At 37.0% G+C, this 23,639-nt stretch overlaps 1 long non-coding RNA gene across 1 annotated transcript; it reads right to left on the reverse strand.

The window, feature by feature from the left end:
* Positions 1-5,641: 5,641 nt before the first annotated feature.
* On the reverse strand, positions 5,642-23,208 carry LOC116591304. The gene is made up of 3 exons (XR_004285936.1): positions 23,123-23,208; positions 18,093-18,095; positions 5,642-5,653 (listed from the first exon to the last, which is right to left on the reverse strand). It is a non-coding gene; the product is annotated as an uncharacterized LOC116591304 (long non-coding RNA).
* Positions 23,209-23,639: the final 431 nt, after the last annotated feature.

A 23,639-nucleotide genomic window follows, 5' to 3' on the forward strand; every position in this document is an offset into this window, starting at 1 on the left:
GTGGCCACCACCAGGCTTCAGGAGGCGCTAGACTCATCAGAGCCCCTACCCTACCCTCCCTTCCCTTCCCCTCCCAATCAACTAGGCAGGCTGTAGCAAGCAGAAGCAATGGGGTTCTTTTAAACCAAAGTAAATCAAAGTAAACCAAGTAAACAAAACAGAAAAAAGGAAGTTGAGAGAATCCCACTCTTTACTATCCAAGCCACACCCAAGCCTTCTTCATACCCTGAAACCGTGTGCTTTGCACCAAGTGGAAAATAAGCAGAATTCTGCTATTTAAGTGTTATGATATCTATTGAGTCATTTTCAGACAAAGTGGAGAAAAAAGTACTTTGGAGAACCAACAAAACGTGGAACGAGTATAATTTTGAGCTACCGACCAAACCAAGATCATAAGCAGTGGCGTCTCTTATCTCATTGTAAAAGAGAAACTTGGACCTTTTGCAGAAGTCAACACATCAACACACTTGATTTTTTTTTTCTTTAAAGATTTTATTTATTTATTTGATAGACAGAAATCACAAGTAGCCAGAGAGGCAGGCAGAGAGAGAGAGGAAGGGAAGCAGCCTCCCTGCCGAGCAGAGAGCCCAATGCGGGGCTCAATCCCACGACCCCGGGATCATGACCTGAGCCAAAGGCAGAGGCTTTAACCCACTGAGCCGTCCACACGCCCCAACACACTTGATTTTTAAACCTATTAACTGTCAAAAGTGACAGGTAAGGGGCTTCACACTGAGATAAGGCTAAATGCTAGCCCTAAAGTACTAATCACAACCCAAACAAATGCTACGGCGGCGGGGGGAACGGGGTGGCGCACAGGTGAGTTAAAGACTTTCAGAACTAAAATGGACCTTAACGGAGCACCTGGGTGGCTCAGTGAGTCAAGTATCTGACTCTTAATTTTGGCTCAGGTCATGATTTCAGGCTCACAAGATGAGAACAAGCCCTGAGTCAAGCTCCATGCTGAGTATGGAGCCTGCTTAAAATTCTCTCTCTCCCTCTGCCCCTCCCTGCCCTGCTCACACACGTTCTCTTTCTCTCTCTCTCTCTCAAATAAATAAAATAAAAATAAAATGGACCTAGGCAGCCAACCCCCCAACTCTTAAGTCCCTTCTACAGCAAAACTGCCAAATATCCTGCCCGGGAAGTTAAAGAAGCTGCTAAAGCATGTGTTGTGAGCAACAGGGGTAATAAAATGCAAAGAAGACAAAGGAAAACTGTCAGGATTTTCTGATACTTCTAAGGTCTCTTCTAGGAGACATGGAGCTTTAGATACTCCTGAACAAAGACTCCAAACTTTCTGTGACATGAGACACAGAATCAGGAACAGTGGGGAGCACTTCTGAGAACATGTCCCAGGTTTAAATTCCAGCTCTGCCCCTTGGTTGGGCGACCTAAACTCTCTACACTCCAGTTTCTTCCCCTATGAGGCTAGTAAGAGTGTGACATCATGATGTTTTTGTGAGGATTAATTAGAATATACTAATACTCCTTGTATAGCACTTAGTCCTATGCCCATCAAAAGTGTGCATTAAATGTTACTGTCATTACATTCAGTAGGTTGAAGTAACTCTGATCAAAGCCACATACACGTTGAGGAAAGGATGTTTGTAACACAAAGTAGGTTCTTCATGACACAATTGCAGAAAAATTTTACTCTGTCAAATAGTTTTACTTGAATTCAACTGAAACCACTGAGATAAAGAAATCTGAAAATAATCGTTTCCTCCTATTGAGCTCATGAATGTTCCAGCTCCCAGATATAGTGAGATAAGAATCTGTCCCTTTCTCCTTCCCAGGTTTCCCACAAGATCTGTATAGAAATGACAGTTATAGGGAAGAAAAAACAAAATAATCATCTATTTACCTGGGAAGAATATCCACATAGGAGGCCAACCAATAGGGCAGATGCATGACTAGGGACATATAAAATCATCCCTAGTATTTTTGTTTTAGTCTGTTTTCATTTGGCAATGTTGGTTTCAGTTGCCCTAGTGAAACGCATTTCTTTTTAGTATAATTTTCCTCTATTCCAGATCTGTTACTGGTCATGAATCTACATAGTCCCATAAAACTCAAATCTGGAAAGAATCTCAGAGAATGTCTAGTTTGGCCTGTTCATATTACAGATGATGAAACTGATGCATGAAGGGATTAAATGGTCAAATTAAATTAATGGTTGCCCATTACATTTATTAGAAATGGAGGAAACAGAAGCACAAGAATATTGATTTTAGCTGAGGTACAAAAGGACAAAATGCTTTGCTAGTTATTAATATGCAGAATTACTGATTCATTTATTGTTCTAACTACAGAATAAAACTCTATTCCTAACTACCAAGAGCAAGCAATTTAATAACAAATAAACTATGCCAAAATGGTTATGGTCATTTTGTTTACCCTCAACCACCATAGGATGCCAGGTAATACCAGCGTGCTAATTAATCCTGTCCATCTGGCTAATGTAGTCTTTATAATTTATAATCCAAAGCCTTTGGGTACAAAGACCTATTAACATGCTAATATACCTTCTTACTATTCTAGCTGTTTTTCAATTAGTAATTATCTATAGAGTGAGCCAATGAAAGGCAACTTTTCCAAGTGATTAGCACCTTGGAAATCATAGTCAGGCTGGTTGCTGATTAACATTCTTCGTTTTGGCAGTTAGCATTTCTCATTCCAGCAAATTACTCTAGTGGGTTTGGTTGGTGGCTTGGGGCCATGAAAACCCAAGCCTATTCAATGGCCAATGACTACTTTGAAAAAAATATAATTATGACATATGGATATGAGAAATTGATTTACTTGACAAAATGTTATATCAAAATATTCATTTCAGTTCTAAAAGACATTATGGAAACAACTGCAGAAATTTGAAAAAAATGTATATTAAATGATGTTATCAAATTACTGTTGGTCCTCCTTGGTGTGACAATGGCGTTGTGGTATCTAAGAAGATGCTGAAGTATTTAGGGGTGAAGTGTCATGACGTCTGCAACTTGTATCTGAACATTTCAGATAGATAAATAAATAAGTGATAGATAGATAGATGATAGGGAGAGAACAGCAATTTTGACAAAATATTTTTTTTTAAATTGTTTCAAATAGATCTATGAGGGAAATTTGTACTACAAATGTGTATTTCCAGAAAACTGTATGCTTGTAACACCATATTAATAACTAGTATTTGAATTCTGTCACTCCTACTTGTCTACCTTTTCCTCTGTCTCCCTAAATTGTTAAGAATGGCAGTTTAAAGTGAATAAGATAACAAACATTGTGAAAATATTTTAATGCTTTCTCTATCTTGGTACAACCATCTGTTGGACAATGAGATATTTAAAATTACTATGCGAGCAGTATTCCCACAATGAACATGCACACATTCTGGAAATGCAGTTCCAGTCTTCAGCTGCCTTAAAAATGCCCACTGGTATAAATAAGAATGCTTTTGAGCCATTTACAAGTAGCCAACTTTGCCACTTATATTACCTCATGATTTTACTTCAGAGTCACCCTTATATGGTGTTAGTCACTCAAGGTCAGACAACAACGTGCTTTAAAATGTGGCTTCATATATGTAGCTAACTTTAAACTCTCTTTTAAAATTCATTTTAAAATCAATATAACTAACTGGTTTGAATACGGTGGTCAAATTAATAGTAGCAGGAATCTAACTGCCATAAATAAATAAAATGTGAGGGGCACCTGGGTGGTTTAGTGGGTTAAGAGTCATCTGCCTTTAGCTCAGGTCATGATCCTGAGGTCCTGGGATGGAGCTCCATATGGGCTCCCCACTCAGCAGGGAGTCTGCTTCTCCCTCTCCTTCTGCTCCTCCCCTCTCCACATGCGTGCATGCTCTCTCTGTAGCAAATAAATACATAAAATCTCTTTTAAAAAAATTAAAAATGTGGACCATTAGACAAGCATGTAAATAAATCAGAGCCCACAATTCCAAAAGAGCCATAAGGAATTACTATCAAATTTGTTAAGAGATTGTCTACATTTTTTTGGTGCTATTAAAGATGTAATCCTAAACCAGAAGCAAACATTGAATAATGATTAGAGTAGTAAACATTCATTAAAACATCAGAACACCATAGCTGACATTTCCATATGTGAATAAATCCCCCTAATAACTTGCTGTTGATAAGACAAGTATGAAGCCATATCAGTGCAATACAATGTTGTAGCTGTTCTGGAAACAGCCCATTTTCATTTAATAGCAAATTAAGCAGGCTTTTCAGAGGACTAAATGCCAATAAATAAAATGTAAAATGTCACACTATATATTCATTCACATATTCGATGACACTGATTTCTTTCCTTTTGGGGAGAAGGAAAATGAATTACAAGTGTGTAGTAAAAGACTTAGAAATACATTGCTCTATATTAAAGTATTACATTTAACAATAATGCAAAGCATTCTGTAATTGCCTCCATAAAGTCAGAAATTTCACGGTTCATCAAAGAGAAATTCCAGAGTCTTTAGGACAGCGAGATGTTGGTGTGTGCAATGCTGAAAATGGTAACACAGGCCTATCCTTGTTTTATTGTACTTTTCTTGTGAAGTTTTTTACAAATTGGTATGTAATAACCATGTATGGAGCAAATCTATCGGTGCTATTTTTCCAACAGCATTTGCCCACTTCATGTCTCTGTGTAACAATTGTTAAGTCTCATAATATTTCAAATTTTTCCGTTATTATGTTTGTTATGGTGATTTGCGATCAGTGACCTTTAATATCACTATTGTAATTGTTTGGGGGCACCATGAACCTCGCCCTTATAAGATGGCAAACTTGAATCAATAAATGTTGTGTGTGTTTTAACTGCTCCACCAACCAACCATTTTCCCATCTCTCTCCCTCTCCTCAGGCCTTCGTATCCCTTGAAAAGGCAACAATATTGAAATTAGGCCAATTAATAACTCTACAATGGCCACTAAATATCTTGTGATAGAGTCTACTCCTGGTGAAGATGCTGTGAATATTGTGGAAATGACAACAAAGGATTTAGAATATTTACATAAACATAGCTGATAAAGCAGTGGCAGGGTTGGAGAAGATGAACCCCAGGGTTTTTTTTTTTTCTTTTTTAAAGGTTTACTTGTTTATTTTAGAGAGAGTGTGCATGCACACAAGCAAGGGGAGAGGCAGAAGGAGAGGAGAACCTCAGACCGGCTCCGACTTCCCGATGAACATGGAACCTGATATGGGGCTCCATCTCACCACCCTGAGATCTTGACCTGAGCCAAAAATCAAAAGTTGGCCGCTTAATCAATGGAGCCACTCAGGTACCCCAACCCCACCTTTGAAAGAAGTTTTACTCTGGGTATAATGCTATCCAACAGCATCACATGCTACGAAGAAATCATTTGTGAAAGGAAGAGTAAAGCAATGCAGCAAACTTCATTGTTGCCTTATTTTAAGAAATTGCCACAGCCACCCAACCTTCAGCAACAGCCACCCTGATCAGTCACAACCATTAACACTGAAGCAACATCCCCCACCAGCAAAACGTTTACCACTAACTGAAAGCTCAGATGACATTTAGCCCTTTTTATCAATAAAATATGTTAATTAAGGTATGTGCATTGTTTTTTTACATAATGCTATGATACACTACAGATTACAGTACAGTATAAACATAACTTTATATGCACTAGGAAATTAAAAAATTCACTTGACTCAATCTATTGCAATATTTGCTTTATTGCAGTCATCTAAAAGTGAACCCACGATATCTCTGAGGTAGGCCCGTACTCACACACGTACATACAAACTCTTGCTATTTGAACCTGATTCATGTGCTCCTTTCATTTTAAATAGAAATGACACCTTCAAGCCCCCTCCTTCCCAAAATAGACTCTGGTTGATAGGCAAGCCAAAATTTGGAATTCCAACGATATTATGTCAACATGTTAACTTAGTAAATATTCTTTCAGAAAAGAAAAAAAAAAACACCAGACTATGAAGGTCCTAACCTAAACCATGCCTGACCTAAGAAAATTATCATTGAATCAAATAAGAAAAATGTGATAAAAGTGTTTTTTCTTTGACCTTCATGCAAATCTGCATTTCTGAGAGAATTCTGACTACATAGAACTTTATATTTGTGACTTCTTTTTGTGTAGGAAATGAGCTAGAAAAGAACAAGGATAACCATAGTGGAGAGAGAAATATGTTTTAAAAAAATCTAAAAAAAATCAAAACAGAATTACAAAATTGGTGAAGTCATAAGAATTTTGACTCAGTAATTTTTGACATGTAATCTCTCCCTTACCCACCCCTTCTTTTGCCACAGAATGATATTCTGACAAACCAAATGACTGCAAAGATCCAAGATCCATTTGCTTGGATAGAGTATTTATCTCCTGGATTTTCTAAATGTTTCCTTTTTGTTTTGTTTTGTTTGCCTCTCCTTGCAAAAGTCTTCTTTAAAACAAAAGCAACCTTCTGAGTTCATGGTGAAATCTCTCAGTATTAAATGCTAATTTATTAGATGGTTATAAAATTGCAACACCACCAACCCAGCAATAATGAATCCCTATGGTCTCTGACTTCAGGAGGAACCTGACATATCACTGGAAAAAATGAAGAAACATAATCAAATGTCATTGTTAATGATACTCAATTATTCCATCTGTGACCTGAGCCATTATAACTATCGCCTTATAATTGCAACTCATCCATTGGGAAAGCCAACTTCAAACATTATCATAACTTAAAGGTCACTTGGAAAGTATGCAATTATAACAAAATTTTGTGATAGTTATGAAAATGAATTCATTTTTTAATACCTTGGCCCAGATGATATTTGTTCTTTAAAGAATAAATCATAGAATATGAATTAAACTTATTGTATTTACTGTGTTTCTATTTTTCACACACTTCTGAAAAGAAAATCAAGAACAAATGTTCCTTACATAATTTTTCCCCAGGAACCTTTTTTCTTCTCAAAACAACAGTGGCTATCAGTGACTCTTCTTCTCATGGGACCCACTATGCTTTTGTGGAGAAGTCCATTTCCTTCCCATCTTCTGCTTCTGCCTCTTGCCCACTCTGTCCTCTTGGACTTGGTGGTGCTAAGCTCTCTCCTGTTTGCCTCCAATGAAAGGGTGAGAGAGAGCAGTGAGTCAGAAAGCAGTGCCCTGTTCTTTATTAGCATTAAATAAATAAATAAATAAATTCCTGGCCTTTCTTTATTAGCCTAAATCCATCCAACCTGGGAATAAAAAAAAAGAAAGAAACAAAGAAACAAAATTTGAAAATAAACTCTACCATTCAGCTTGACTTAGATCTTCATAATAACTGTCATTTCTTAAGTTTTCTATGTGCTACACACTGTGTTAGGGGCTTTACACACATCTCACTTAGGTCATCTGCTTCTTTCCTTCTCTTGATTTGATTTTCACAAGCAAAAAACTTCACTGAAATTTGGCTTATGTTGAGGAACTGATGAGAAAGACAGAAACTTTAGGCTACCCATATCCAAACTACCTTGCCAACAATTATTATATGACTCTAAGTGACTGGCACTTATATGTTGGGGTAAAAATTCTTAAGCAGAAAAGAGTGGGAATCAGAAGGTCAGAGGATGCCCAGGAGACCCTGAGCCTGCTGAGTCCCAAATTAGGGCACAGAATAAGGAGACAGCTCTTGCAAGGCTAATAAAGCTAAAGCTAGTCTAAAACCAACTATCCATCAGTAACAGAAAGTGAATTATGGAGCCCAAACAGGAGGTTAGAGCAAACAAACTCAAGATGTGGAGAAGTGGGAACAGGTAAGAGGGCTCACTTGCCCTGAGTACAGAATGTCAAGGCCTGCTGCAGCTTTTTATCTATCTCTTCCAAACAATTTGACTATTTACATTAATGAATTAACTGACCTTGCTACCTGATTATATTGGCAATAAAAAAGTAACTATTAGAAATGAGATAGGGATTTTGGGACATCAGTTTCTAGAAAAGAAGCACTGATTCTTCCTCTTTTTTTTAATCTTTTCTTTAGGAAAGAGTAAAAGTAACATATATCAATAAGGATAAATCTTAAATACATAATATTGAGGGGTACCTGAGTGGTTCAGTCTGTCAAGCAACCAGCCTCTGATTTCGACTCAGGTCACAATCTCAGGGTCATGAAAGAGAGCCCAGGTGTCAGGCTTTATGCTCTGCAGGGAATCTGCTTAAGATTCTCTCCCTCTGCCCCTTCCCCCCACTCATGCATGCACTCTCTCTATCTAACTATTATAAGTAAATATTTTTTTAAATATATAATATTGATGAAAACAGTAAGTATGTAGGCCCTTTTTGAACATTCAAAACACAGGCAAAACAATTCTATATGCTGTTTACAAAGGCATATATGTATATGTAAAAATGTTAAAATACACTGGAGTTACATCTTTTTTTCTTCCAACATTAACTTTCTTATAGGTAATGTTTGTGTAACAAAACAATTATACAAATCTAGCCAACTAAGTTGTTGGACTGGGGCCAGGGAAAGGGGTAATTACTCAGTCAAGTTGGTCACCAGACATTATTTAGAAGAAGAAACAATAAGCACTTTTGTATGTGTTCTTATAGATATACTCCATTATTATCTTATTCCTTTTCAAGCTTTATCATCTTGCCTTATCCCCATCTATGAATAATCAGAGAATTACACTTATCACAGGATTAGGGAAAAATATCAGCCCAGCTTTCAGGAAAAAAATGGTGACCTTTATTTTTTTTTTTAAGATTTTATTTATTTATTTGACACAGAGATCACAAGTAGGCAGAGAGAGAGAGAGAGAGGAGGAAGCAGGCTCCCTGCTGAGCAGAGAGCCCGATGTGGGGCTCGATCCCAGGACCCTGGGATCATGACCTGAGCCAAAGGCAGAGGCTTTAACACATTGAGCCACCCAGGTGCCCCTTTTTTTTTCTTTAAAGATTTTACTTATTTATTTGACAGACAGAGATCACAAGTAGACAGAGAGGCAGGCAGAGAGAGAGAGAGGAGAGGCCTTTATTTTTTTTAACCTTCTTCTTACAGTTTAGCTAAATCTGTAGACAAACAGACAAATAGACATTGTCCTGTTTAAGGTTATTTTAATTTTGCAGTGAGTAGTGGCAGCTAACATTGTGATGTAAATTAATTTTGACTCTTTTTCCCTATTATCTATAATTAAATTCTAATTTAAACCCAATTAAAGTAGTATTGGAAAGTTGTTAAATGGAATTTCACCTGATCTTTAAATTAAGATGCCTACAAAACATTCTTTCATAGATTGTATAAAGAAGTAAGAAAAGTGTTTGATATGCTTGGTAGCCTATGGCTCTGTCTAAACACACAAAGAAAGTACTGTTTCTGGACTTCCTCAAAAGAGGCCTTTTTTTGTCTTCATGTATTGGGATGAGAGTGAATTTCCAATTTCACTGAGCAAGTCAGTCAAAATATACAGATTGGTCTGAGCATGTAGACACAGCCAGAATCCAGCACCAATTCTGTGATGGAGAAGTTTTTCTACATTTGTTACACTGCTCTGCCACAATGTCCTCATCCTTCCCAGAGCAGCTCAGTGTCATCGTGATCCATCAAAGAAAATACAGTGACTACATAAATGAAGGCAGCCATTAAGGTGAACTATTTCAGAGAACAATGCCTTGAGGAAAGAACCATTTGCATTATACATGACCTTACACTCAGTTCTTCCCCTAGACCACAAAGGGAAGATGGATATTCCTTGGTCAGATTAACAGTTTATGAGGTTTTATACTATATAAAGAGACATCTTCAGGGCCTTGTGTATGTACATTGTAAAACCTTGAGATATTTTATGTTACAACATACATATTTAATGTGATAATAAAAAAGCTTATTTGTTTCAAAGTCTCTTTTACCCTTGCTTGTATAACCAAACAGCTTGATGCTATTGGCTAAATTTTCACAACTTTCATTATTCATGGCTGCAGTGGGAACTTCCATAGATATATAAATCAGATTTGAGCAGCAAATAACACATTCAGGGTGAGTAATATGATGTCCATATGGAACCACAGTGTCAGAGACTGAAGAAACTATGTGTTTTTAAGGCCTAGCAGGTTTTTTTTAGTTCCATATTGTTTCTACAGCAAGATATTTTTCTTTTTTTTTATTCCAAAAATGGTTAAACTACAAGCCAAAAACTATTTAGTACATTAAACACAATATAAAAAAGCATGGACGTCTTCTAATAAAAGACAGAAAGTCTTAAACGAGTAAGGTGAATTAATAAAAAAGTTTAGAAATCAGTTCTCCAAATGGAAATTCACTTGCACAACACCAAATGGCATTTTACTACACAACCGACGTAGCCTACTTAAAGACTTGTAAGTTTATCTTCATGACATCTGCTGCTGACAGCAAAGTTATTAGTCAGCAGAAACTGCTGCTGTAAATAGCATTCTAGCATTAGTGTGAGGACGTTCTAAAGAAATGAGAGCTATTGATGAATCTTATTGGCTCCTCAAGATTGAAATGTAAACAGTGGGTTGAATATCAAGCAGCACATTTATGACAAAGAAGTAAATTACAACAAAGAAGTAAACTTATACATCAGTCTTACTTTGTTTTATCCTAAAGACAGCCCAAAATGATGCCTAAAAACAAGTGTTCCTGAGTTATAATGTTGGATCACTTAAGATATATTACAATATTAGGGGCACCTGGGTGGCTCAGTGGGTCAGGCCTCTGCTTTTGGCTCAGGTCATGATCTCAGGGTCCTGGGGTCAAGCCCCACATCTGGTTCTCTGCTCTGCAGGGAGCTTGCTTAGCGTCCCCCTCCCGCTCTCTCTCTGCCTGCCTCTCTGCTTACCTGTGATCTCTCTCTCTCTGTCAAATAAATAAATAATTTTTTTTAAAAAAAAAATATGTATTAGCTATTAGAATATTAGAAAAGATGAGTTTTGACAGTTTATTTACTAATGGGGGAAAAATGCTCCAGATATCATTAGGGAAACTGGGTTAATCAAAATATTTATGTACTTTGATCTTAGGCTATCTCCAGAGCCTGAAAGAGATGAGGATTTGAATCAAGTTTGGTAATTATAAGTCTAATCTACACAGCAATCAAAATTTATAATTCAAACTCTTAAACTAATTTTTACTACATTAATCATATAAAGATAACAAATACAGTTCTGAGTATAAAACTGTGGGAAACACAATTTTATTCTGTCTATTCTTGATCTAGACTTTTTATGTAAGTATTTCAGATAAATCAGATTTCTATTGTTGTACTCTGCATACCTTCTAGAAAAAGTTTAGTTTATAACTAATTGCATGTCACAGTAGTACCTACTGATTGATCTAAGTCAGATTTTTATTGTTGTTGTTTTGTTTTGTTCTTTTTAGGTCAGATATTTTAAGTGAAATTCACTTTTACCATTTTATAGACAATCATTAAATGAGCCATTGGAGTACAAGAACTTTCCAAATGAAAGAAAGAAACTTAATGTTGATTTCCCATTTATGATCAAACTTAAATGGTCAGTGTATTTTGTGGTCTAACATTGTGGTCTTGCATACTGCAAGATAATGGAAATATCTGTTTTATTTTAAAAATACCCTTTATCCTAGGGTGCCTGGGTAGCTTGGTTGGTTGAGCAACAGCCTTTGGCTTAAGTCATGATCCCAAAGTCCTGGGATTGAGTCCCACATCAGGCTCCCTGCTTCATGAAGAGTTGGCTTCTCCCTCTGACCTTCTCCCCTCTCATGCTCTCTCTCTCACTGTCTCTCTCTCAAGTAAATAAATAATATCTTTTTTTAAAAACACCTTTTATTGTAAAAATAAAAAATTTTTTTAAAAAATACCTTTTATTGTAAGTTAACCATCACTTCCTTCCATATATGGAGGATCTCTACTTATTCATGTATTTTTAATTTACATCCTTCTCTGATAGCCAAAAGGCACTGTAGGAAATAATTTTAGTAACTATTTCATCTATCTTCTTTTTTGGTTGTAGTTGTTTCAGAAAGAACCCAATGAGTAACTTCATTAAAAAAAAAAAAGGAAAGAACATCAAGGAGGTGCAATACCTGTACTCTGCAAACTATAAAATATTGAAACAAATTTTGACAAAACATAAATGCAAAGATAGTCCATGTACATGTACTAGTAGAAGAAATATTGTTAAGATATCCAAACACCCCAAGCAATCTACAGATTGAATGCAATTCCTTTCAAGCTATCAAAAGCATTTTTCATAGAAATAAAACAAAAAATCCTAAAATTTATATGGAACTACCAAATAGCCAAAGCAATCGCAAAAAAAAAAAAAAAAAAAGAATAAAACTGGATTTATCATAATCCCAGACCTCAAGATATACTACAAAACTGTAGTAATCAAAATAGCATGATACTGGCACAAAAAGAGATACATAGAACAATAGAACAGAACAGAAAACCCAGAAATAAACCCACAACGATATGAGCAGTTAATCTATGACAAAGTTGGTAAGAATATGGTATAAGAAAGGTAGTCTCTTCAACAAATGGTGTTGGAAAAACTAGACAACCACATGCAAAACAATAAACCTGAACTACTTTCTAACAACATATACAAAAATAAACTCAAAATGGATGAAAGACTAAAAAAAGACTTGAAACCATCAAAATCCTAGAAAAGAACATAGGCAGAAATGTCTCTGACATCAGCCATAGCAACATTTTTCTAGATATGTTTCCTAAGGCAAGAGAGATGAAAACAAAAATAAACTATTGGGACCTCATCAAAATAAAAAGATTCTGCAGAGCTTTTAGCACACTAAAAGACAACCTACTGAATGGTAGGTTGTCAATGATATATACTGAATGGCAGGTTGCCAATGATATATCTGATAAAGGGTTAATGTCCAAAATAAATAAATAATTTATATAACTCAACACAAATAATCCAACTAAAACATAAGCAAAAGACACGAACAGACACTTCTTCAAAGAAAACATGCAGGTGGTCAACAGACACATGAAAAGATGCTCAACATTAATCATCATCAGGGAAATGAAAATCAAAACCACAATGAGATATCATCTCATACCTGTCAGAATTCCTAAAACAGAGAACTCAAGAAACAACAAAAGTTGGTGAGGATGTGAAGAAAAGGAACCTTCATGCACTAGAGCTGGGAAGGCAAACTGGTGCAGCCAATTTGTGGAAATACTGTGGAAGTTCCTCAAAAAACTAAAAATAGAGTTACCATATGATCCAGTAATCCCACTACTGGGTATTTACCCAAAGAATATGACAACATTAATTGAAAAAGTTATGCACCCCTATTTACAACAAATTGTGGAACCAGTACAAGTGTCCATCAATAGATGAATGGATAAAGAAGATGTGATATACATATAATAGAATACTAGTCAGCCATAAAGAATGAAATCATGCCATTTGCAACAACATGGATTGAGCTAGAGGATATTACACTAAGTGAAATAAGTCAGTCAGAGAAAGACAAATACCATATGATTTCACTTATTTGTGAATTTTAGAAACAAACCAAATGAACAAAGAAAAAGAGAGACAAACAGAAAAACAGTCTCCTAACTATAGAAAACAAAGTGATGGTTATCAGAGAGGAGGTGGGTAGGAGGATGGGTGAAATAGGTGAAGGGGATTAAGAGTTCACCTATTATCATGATCACTGAATAATGTACGGAACTATCGAATTAATACAGTGTACTCCTGAAACTAATATAACACTGTATGCTAATTATATTAGAATTCTAAAAATGGAAACAAATACTTAATTATGTTATTCACAGGAGAAGAGATGGAAGTACAAATTTTCACACAGATATGGTTGGTAGTATAAAGGAAACACAGAGCTCTTCCATTCCCTAGAATTGTTTTCCCACAGTCATTAGTGAGCAAGCACTGTAGCCGAACCAAATGAATCACAGATATTTTCCAGGAAGTTCCTGGTGCAAGGTGGTATTATTTCAGATGCCCTGTGAATGCCTCCTGAGAAAGTGATAATCATCCTAAAGACAAGGCAAGGATAATGGAAAATATGTTATCTGTCTATGCACCTCTTTATTCTTAGAGATTCTGATCTACCACACCCAGATGTATACAATACTTATTCAACATGGTTGTGACATGAAGGTGGAGGCTGGGAATCATGTCCAATGAACTAAGGTATTGCTATTGCAGTTGATTTTTAAAATACATATTTCAACACTTAAGACTTTAGGAAAATATTTTATTCTGCTAGATATGTGTTCACCTACTTCACAAGCAATTATTAAGTACATTTTCAGTAGGGAGGGAAAGATCAGAATTTAGTATGGAAAAGACTATCCAAACAAATTGCCACCACAATGTGATAAGATCCATATATTAATTCTATGGGAATGTAGAAAAAGAAGCATTTAAATTTCAAAGAAATTGGGCGCCTGGGTGGCTCAGTGGGTTAAGCCGCTGCCTTCGGCTCAGGTCATGATCTCAGGGTCCTGGGATCGAGTCCCGCATCGGGCTCTCTGCTCAGCAGGGAGCCTGCTTCCTCCTCTCTCTCTCTGCCTGCCTCTCTGCCTACTTGTGATCTCTCTCTGTCAAATAAATAAATAAAAAAAAAAAAATCTTTAAATTTCAAAGAAATTATTGCATTTGAGCTCTGTTTTTAAAACTACATAAAAGTCCCTGTACACAAAAGGGAATGGCAAAGGAGGGGACAGAGGAAGACAGAGAAAAAATCTGTGGAAGCACAGATAAAAGAAAATACAATAGCAGCTTCCTGCAAGAAGTTTGTTGTTGACGGGTGCATGTCTTTGCTGTACCCACAAATTTAGAAAGAAGAGAGTAGAATGGTTATACTTACCTAGTTTCTTTGTCTGAGATATAATGAAACCACTCCTGAGAAGAAACAAGTGAAACTAGGAAAGTTTGAAATGGTGTTAATGTTCTTTTGGAAGTAAAGGCTCCAGAGCAATTCACTAAGTGGAAAAGTGACCCAAAACCTCTAGTATGAGATACCTCCTGCCAGAAAAAGAGATGAACTCTGTTACATGGAATTAACACTCCTTTAGGAGAAAGAGCAGAGCCTGAGTATTCTAAGATTGCTGAGTTCTCTCGCTTCCTTGTCATTCCCTCAGATGATAGAAAGGGGGGTATGATGAAATTTCATCCCTTTCACTATACTTGGAAGGGAAAAAAGAAATCATTGCTTTCAAGATATTCTGGGAAGAAGATCAAATCACTTGTACCTTATCAGAGTAAACAGACTATCTAGGCAGAGCACCAAGCTTGAGAAAGTTTAAAAAAAAAAAATGGCATGGATACTATGCAAACTTATTACAGCAAGGAACATGCATGTAAAAGCCAAAGAAAGAAACCAAGACATAAGAAAAGCATAGTTCAAAGAATAAAAGAAAAATAGTACAATTAATTGTTTCACACTACAAAACAAAAATATCAATGAAAAAGAAAAGAACCCCAAGACTAGTTGATAAAACAGAATGAAAAGAAATAAATTTGAAAAAAGGAACAGGATAGACAGTGCTGAAAATCTTATTAGTTAACATAGAAAAAGGCATAAGATAATCACAGTGACTTTTTTGTATTTTGGAGAGAGAGAGGGGTGGGGAAGGGACAGAAGGAGAGAAAGACAAAGAGAAAGAGAGAAAATCTTAAGTAAGCTCCAGGCCCAGTGCATGGGTTGATACAGGGCTCAATCTTACTTATAACACTGAGATCATGACCTGAGCCAAAATCAAGAGTCAGATGTTTACCCAACCAAGCCACTCAGGCACCCCATCACAGTGACTTCCAAGAGGAAAAAAAAAAAAAAAAAAGATAAGGTTATTGGGCAAAAACTAATAGAAATGGAATAGAAAAATGATAGAATATAAGGATAGTGTGTTGGAATTGAACTTAGCAAAGGAAGCAGAAGATGCATCCAAAGGTATAATATAAGAAAATTTCCTAGAAAAGGAGAAACAATTGAGCATGCAATCAAAAAGAGCACACTGTGCTCCAAGAAACTTTAAAACAAAACATTCAACTCTAAAACAAATTTAATGAAATTTTTGAACTTTAGCAGGAAAATCTGTTCTCTATCAGGCAAACAAAAGGAAGGGAGTATTGGATCATCTTCACAGGAATAAGATGTCAGGTTGCTGCTGGAACATGAAATGCCAGAATTTAAGGAAGCAGTGTGTACAAGTTCAATAAGAAAGTGTAACACAAAAATATGTATTATAAAATAAAATTTTATAAGTAAATATAAAAATATAACACAAATAATGCAGTAGCCAGGAGCATGTCTTTAAAAGTTTGCCAGTTAAATCTAACCAGTTAGGAAATGAATAGATATAAAGACCTTCAGAAAAAGGAAGCTGTAACAGAGAGACAGCTAGTGAGACTAAATCAACTTAAATATAAAACAAATACTAGACAACTGTGGGGATTGTAATCATTATATCTGTTCAATTCAAAAACAGCAGTATAAATTACAAAACTCAGAAGGGAGGGGAAGGAGTAGTAAAAACTATTAGAGTATTAATTGCTTCATCTTTCAAAGCAGGAAATTAAAGCATAAAGTTTTTTTTTAAATGACTCCAACTTCCTAATGTTTTGAAATTCTTTTTATCCAGTCTTAAGAAAGAGATAATTTAAGAAATAAAATACCAGAGCACCTTGGTGGCCCAGTAAGTTAAGCAGCTGCCTTCAGCTCAGGTCATGATCCCAGACCTGGGATTGAGCCTTGCATTGGGCTCCTTGCTCAGTGGGGAGCCTGCTTCTCCTTTGCCTGCTGTCCCCCCTGCTTTTGCTTGCTCTTTGTCTCTCTCACTCACTCTCTCTTTGTCAAATAAATAAATAAAATCTTTAAAATAAAAAGAAATAAAATACCTATGCTAAAGAAATACTTATTTGACTGTTAAGAATTAATTTTACTCATTTGTTTCTCTACCTTTAAATTCAAACAAAATTAACTAAATATCATTATTTGAAAAATATCAATAATGACTTCATCTTTATTAAAGTTCTATTTTTCTTTCTTCTTTCTATTTATCTGCATGGAAGGTATCAAGAGTGATGTTTACTATATGGGAATTTCTAGGAGATGTGATTTATCATTTTTACAAAAATTAAAACTAATACACCAAGATGTTAGTAATGACTAATTCTGGAAATTAAGAATATAGATTTATTCAATCATTTATTTTAAAATTTTAGGGGGGAGCATTTGGAAGATAACCAAGAGTAGGAGCACCCTAGAATTGTCTTGTCCCATGAACACAACTAGATAACTATCAAGTCATCCTAAATACATCAGAAACAGACCTGAAGACTGACACAACAAATGCCACAACTAAAGGGAGAGAAGAGGCCACATCAAGAAAGGAGATGTGGTTGAGGGGAGAAACAGATCATGGGTGCTGCAGAGGAGAGAGAGCTGTGGTCACAGGGAAGGATGAGAGGAGCACACAGGGGAACACCCAAAAACACACAAAGGGACTATTCTCCCAAAGTTATTGGCTTGAAACTTGAGAGGGGCTGAATTTTGTGAGTTCTTGCAATCAGTGAGGCTTAAAGGCTGGAGTTTTATAGGTCAGTCAGCTTTCTGGGATAGAGCCCAAAGGACACTGTGCCACTGCTGGAGAGAAGGTAGGCAAACAACCCATGGGGCAGACAGTATGGAAAGAGCAATTTGAAGAATGCCTGGGGCACGCACAATGCAGATTATTCACTCTTCTCAAAGGGTATCCCTAACGGGCAGTGTTTAGAGAGATTTCTCTCCAGCAACAAAGGAACTGTCTGACACCATTTCCCTCCCCCACCCATCAGCATAAACACAGAGGCATCTGCAGGAAACAGCACAGGACAGCCTAACTTACTTTTTAGTGTTCTGCAGTACTATCCTTCTCAATAAAGTTTGCTTCACTCCCAGTACGCCAGGTCCCTCCCCAGAAGACCATCACAAACCCCTGCCTACACCATGTCTCCCAGTCAGAAAGTTCTGCAGGGCCCCAGTTCTGGTAGAGTTTGTGTCAGGTCTCATTTCATAAGCAGACCAGAGCACACCTAGTTAAAACTCACCACATTTAGGCCAGAGGCCAAACACGGCCTATAACAGGGAAGGAAAGCCACTGCAGAGGACTAGCTTTAGAACAAAGAGGCCAGAACACAACAACAGTGCACATGCAGTACACAGTAGAGACACTCCCTGAAGTGCCAGGCCTGGGCACTACGTGACCTCTTTTTTTATAAGGCCAGTACTTTGAGGAGCAGGAGACATAACTGATTCCTCCAGCACAAAGAAGGCGGCAGAGACTTAGACAAAATACCAAGATAGAGGAAATTACACCACATGAAATAACAAGATAAGGCCATGGTCAGAGATCCAATCAAAATAGGTGTAAGTCACATGCCTGATGGAGAATTTAAAGCAATGATCATAAGGATATGTACTGGGCTTGAGAAAGAAGAAAACATTAGTGAGACCATTATCACAGAGACAAAAGCATTAAAGGGCACCTAGATGGCTCAGTTAAGCATCTGACTTAGGCTTAGGTCATGAACTCAAAGTCCTAGGATCAAGCTCTGCATTGGGCTCTGCACTCAGCAGCAAGTATGCTTTCCCTCTCCTTTTGTCCCTCTCCCAGCTTGTAGCTTGCTCTCTCTCTCTCTCTCAAATAAATAAATTTTTTTTACGTTAAAAAAGAATCAATCAGAGATGAAGAATGCAATAAACAACATTGGAAACAGGCTTGATGCAATGGAACTGCAGGCTGGAAGAAGCAAAGAAATAGACCTAGAAGATAAAATAGTGGAGATTAGTAAAGCTGGACAAAAGAGAGTAAGAATTCTGCAGCACAAGAATAGACTTAGGGAACTCAGTAACTCCATCAAATGTAATAACATTTGTATTAGAGGAGTTCCAGAAAGAAAAGAGAGTAGAAAATTTATTTCAAGAAATAATAGTGGAAAACTTCCTAAGGAAGGAAACAGACATCCAGATCCAGGAGACACAGAGAACTTCTGTCAGAATAAACAAAAGTAGGCCAACACCAAGACATATTGTAATGAAACTTGCAAAATATAGTGATTTAAAAAAAAAAATCTTAAAATGAGCAAGACAAAAGAAGTCTTAACTTATAAGGGAAAACCCGTAAGGCTGGCTGGAGATTTCTCAATAGAAACCTGGAAAGCCACAAGGGAGTGGCATGATATATTCATTGCTGAATAAGAAAACTGCAGCCAAGAATAAACAATCCAGGAAGGCTATCATTCAGAATAGGAAAGAGAAAGAGTTTCACAGACTAACAAAAGCTAAAGTGGTTTGTTACTACTAAATCAACTGAATATTAAAGAGAACTGAGTGCAAAGGACAGACCAAAAGTGACAAACACAATAGAGGATCAGAGAAAACCAGAAACCAGAAAACTAGGAAAAAAAAAATAGAACAAGTAATAAAATGGCCATATATACATATCTATCAATAATTAGTTTGACTGTGAATGGACAAAATGCTCCAATCAAAAGACAAAGGTGGCAAAGTGGATCAAAAACTGAGACCTATCTGTATGTTGCCTACAAGAGACTCATTTTAAACTTAAAGTTTTGTGGAGTTTTTTTTAAGATTTTATTTATCTGTCAGAGAGAGAGATAGCAAGAGGGGTACACAAGCAGGGGGAGTGGAAGAGGGAGAAGCAGACTTCCCCCTGAGCAGGGAGTCCAATGCAGGCTAGATCCCAGGACCCTGGGATAATGACCTGAGCAGGAGGCTGTTGATTAACAACTGAGCCACCCAGGTGCCCCTCAATTTAGACTTAAATGATATCTGAAGATTGAAAGTGACAAGGTGGAGAAACATTTATCATGCAAACAGATATCAAAAGAAACCTGGGATAGCAATACTCATATCATACAATAAGACTTTAAAACAAAAATTGTAATAGGAGACAAAGGGCATTATATAATCATAAAAGGGACAATCCAAAAAGATGATACAACAATTGCAAATATTTATGGACCCAACGTGGGAGTACCCAAATACATAAAGAACTTAATAACAAACATAAAGGAAGTAGTCAATAATAACACAATAATCAGGGACATTAACACCACATTTAAATCAATGGATAGATCATCAAAACAGAAAATCAATAAGGAATCAATGGCTTTGAATGACACACTGGAATAGATGGACTTAACAGATACATTCAGAACATTCCAACCTAAAACAGCAAGCGGAGTACACATTTTTTTCAAGTGCACATGGAATGTTCTCCAGAGTAGACCATATATAACTCAGAAATCAGGCCTCAACAAATACAAAAAGACTAAGATCATATCATACACCTTTTCTGAGCACAATGCTATGAAGCTAGAAGTCAACCACAAGAAAAACTTGGGAAGACCAAAAATACATGGAGGTTAAACAACTAAACAATGCTACTAAATGCTACTAAACAATGAATTGGTCAACCAGGATGTCAAACAAGAAAAAAAATATGCATAGAAACAAATAAAAATGAAATCACAAAAATGAAAATGAAATCTAAAACCTTTGGGATGCTGCAAAAGTGATTCTAAGAGGGAAGCAAATAGAAATACAGGCCTAAGTCAAAAAGCAAATAAAATCTCAAATAGACAACCTAACCTAATACTTAAAGTAGCTAAAAAAGTACGATGAGAACAAAGCATAAAGTCAGGAGAAAGAAGGAAATAATAAAGATTATAGCAGAAATAAATGACAGAGAACTTTAAAAACAGTAGAACAGATTACTGAAACCAGAAGGTGGTTCTTTGAAAACATTTTTAAAATTGACAAACCTGGATGGCTCAGCTGGTGAAGCATCTGAATCTTGATTTTGGCTCAGGCCATGATCTCAGGAATATAAGTTAGAGCCCCCCCCCCCCCGAGACTCTGTGCTCAGAGCAGAGTCTGCTTGGGTTTCTCCTCCTTTACCTTCTACTCCTCCCCCGGCTCATGCTAAAAAATTAATTGATTGATTGATTCATTCATTCATTCATTCATTAAATCTTTTTAAAAACTGACAAATCTCTAGCCAGACTTATCAAAAAGAAAAGAGGAAGGGCCCAAATAAATAAGATCACAAATAAGAAAGGAGAAATAACAATCAACACCACAGAAATAAAAACACTTATAAAAGAATATTGTGAGGGATGGCTGGGTGGCTCAGTTAGTTAGGTATGTGCCTTTGGCTCAGGTCATAATCTCAGGGTCCTGAGACCTGGATCCCTAGGACCCTGTGGAGACTGAGTCTCACAACCAGCTCCCTACTCAGCATGGAACCTTTTTACCTCTGCCTCTGCTTCTCCCTACTTATGCTCTCTCTCTCTCTCTCTCTCTCCCTCTCAAATAAATAAATACAATCTTCAAAAAAATTTTTTAAATTTGTGAAAAACAATGTGCCAGCAAATTGGACAACCTGAAATAAATAGATAAATTCCTACAGACATATAAACTACCAAAATTAAAACAGGAAGAACTAGAAAACTTGAACAATCTAATAACCAGCAAAAAAATTGAATCAATAATCAAAAATCACCCAACAAACAAAAGTCCAGGGCCAGATGGCTTCCCAGGGGATTTTTACTAAACATTTAAAGAGATGTTAATACCTTTTCTTCTCAAACTATTCCAAAAATTAGGAAAAGGAAGGAAAACTTCTAAACTCAACATATGAAGCCAGTATTACCCTGTATTACCAGTGTTACCCTGATACCAATCCAGCTAAAGATACCAAAACCAGCTAAAGACTCCACCAAAAAAAGAGAACTACAGGTCAATATCCTGATGAGTATGGATGCAAAAATTCTCAATAAATACTAGTAAACTGTAGGAGTTAAGATGGCAGGGGAGAAGGGGGCCCTAATTTCATCCCTGCAATTCAGTTAGATAGTAATCAAATCATTTTGAACACCTGCAAAGTCAACTGGAAATATGAAAAAAGAATTGCTGTGATTCTACAAATAGAAAGGTGGTCACTTTTTGCAAGGTAGGAAATGGAGATGTGGAGAAGTGGAGATGTGAATCTGAGGAGATATATAAGAAGATAAACCAGGCGAGGAAGGAGCTTCCTTAAGCAGACTACTAGAAAGTATTATAAGCAACAGAGCACAAAATCATAACTTTTATTTTCTTTTGAAGATTTTATATATTCATTTGCCAGAGAAAGAGTGAGAGCACAAGTAGGGAAAGCAGCAGGCAGAGTGAGAAGGAGAAGCAGGCTCCCTGCTGAGCAGGGATCTTGACATCATGGGATTCAATAATGACCTGAGCTGAAGGCAGACACTTAACCGACTGAGCCACCCAGGCATCCCCAAAAGCACTCTGCTCTGGTGGGGGACAACCCTGTCTGAAAGGTGCTTAGGTGGTGAAAAGGGGCGGAATTCCAGGTGGAACACTGTAGTCCCAGGATCCTTGGGGTCACAAGAAAAATGGGTGTGCCTGAGTGTGGCAGACTTCCCAGGCATTGAAGCAGGGAAGCAAGCTCCAAACAGCAAGTCCAGGCACTTTGTTTCTGCTCGGCATTGCCATAAACCACAAACCACTGCCTGGCTGGGCAACCAGTCTCTAAGCAGGGGCCCAGTAAATGGCCAAACCATGGGAAGAACCCCTCTCCTCCCTCCCCATGGAAGGATGGCCCAGCTCTGCACCACAGGAGTCCATGAAGTTTAGAGACTCCAAACAGGGACACATGCATGAGATTAAAAAAGCTCAGTCACAGACTGGGTGAACACATAATTTTGATGGAAACCAGAGAGACAGGAATGATTGACTTTTTCTATGAAGGCTCACTGAAGGGTAGGGGTCCAAACTTTCAGCTTCACGACTAAATGTCAGGATATCACTATTTCCATCCCACCCACCCCCATCAGTGCTGAAAGCCTTCAGAGAGCAAAACAGCACCACATAGTGCAATCCAGAGTCACTGGCAAGGGGGTCGCAATTAAACCCAGGCAAAGACACCTCAGAATCAGTACAACAGGCCCCTCCCCAAGATCAGCAGGAACTTCTGGCTAACACCAAGTTTACCAATCATAGAGAACTGCAAAACTTCAGCTCTTGGGGAAAACAGTATATAGCATTAGTGGGGTTTTGTTTATTATTCTTCAGAACACTTGCAACAGACCTGTCCACAAGGACCTGGCAAGCCAGAAAGGACTGGCATGATATATTCAAGGTGCTAAATGAGAAATATATGCAGCCAAGATCATTTTATCCACCAAGACTGTCATTCATAATAGAATGAGATAGTTTCCAGGAAAAACAGAAACTAAATGAATTTATAATCACTAAACCAACCCTGCAAGAAATATTAAAGAGGATCCATTGAAAAGAGAAACCAAAAGTAACAAAGACAAGAAAGGAACAGAGATAATCTATAGAAACAGCAATTTTACAGGTAATATGATGGCACTAAATTCAGGCCTTTCAATAATTACTCTGAATGCAAATGGAATAAGTGCTCCAATCAAAAGACACAGGGTATCAGATTGAACAAAAAACAAGACCCCCTCAAAATGCTATCTATAAGGGATTCATTTTAGACCCATAGACACCCCCAGATTGAAACTGAGGGAGTAGAGAACCATTTATCATGCCAATGGATATCAAAACTGAAGTAGCAATCCTTAT

This window comes from Mustela erminea, chromosome 5 (assembly GCF_009829155.1).
Source record: "Mustela erminea isolate mMusErm1 chromosome 5, mMusErm1.Pri, whole genome shotgun sequence".
Classification (NCBI taxonomy): Eukaryota; Metazoa; Chordata; class Mammalia; order Carnivora; family Mustelidae; genus Mustela; species Mustela erminea.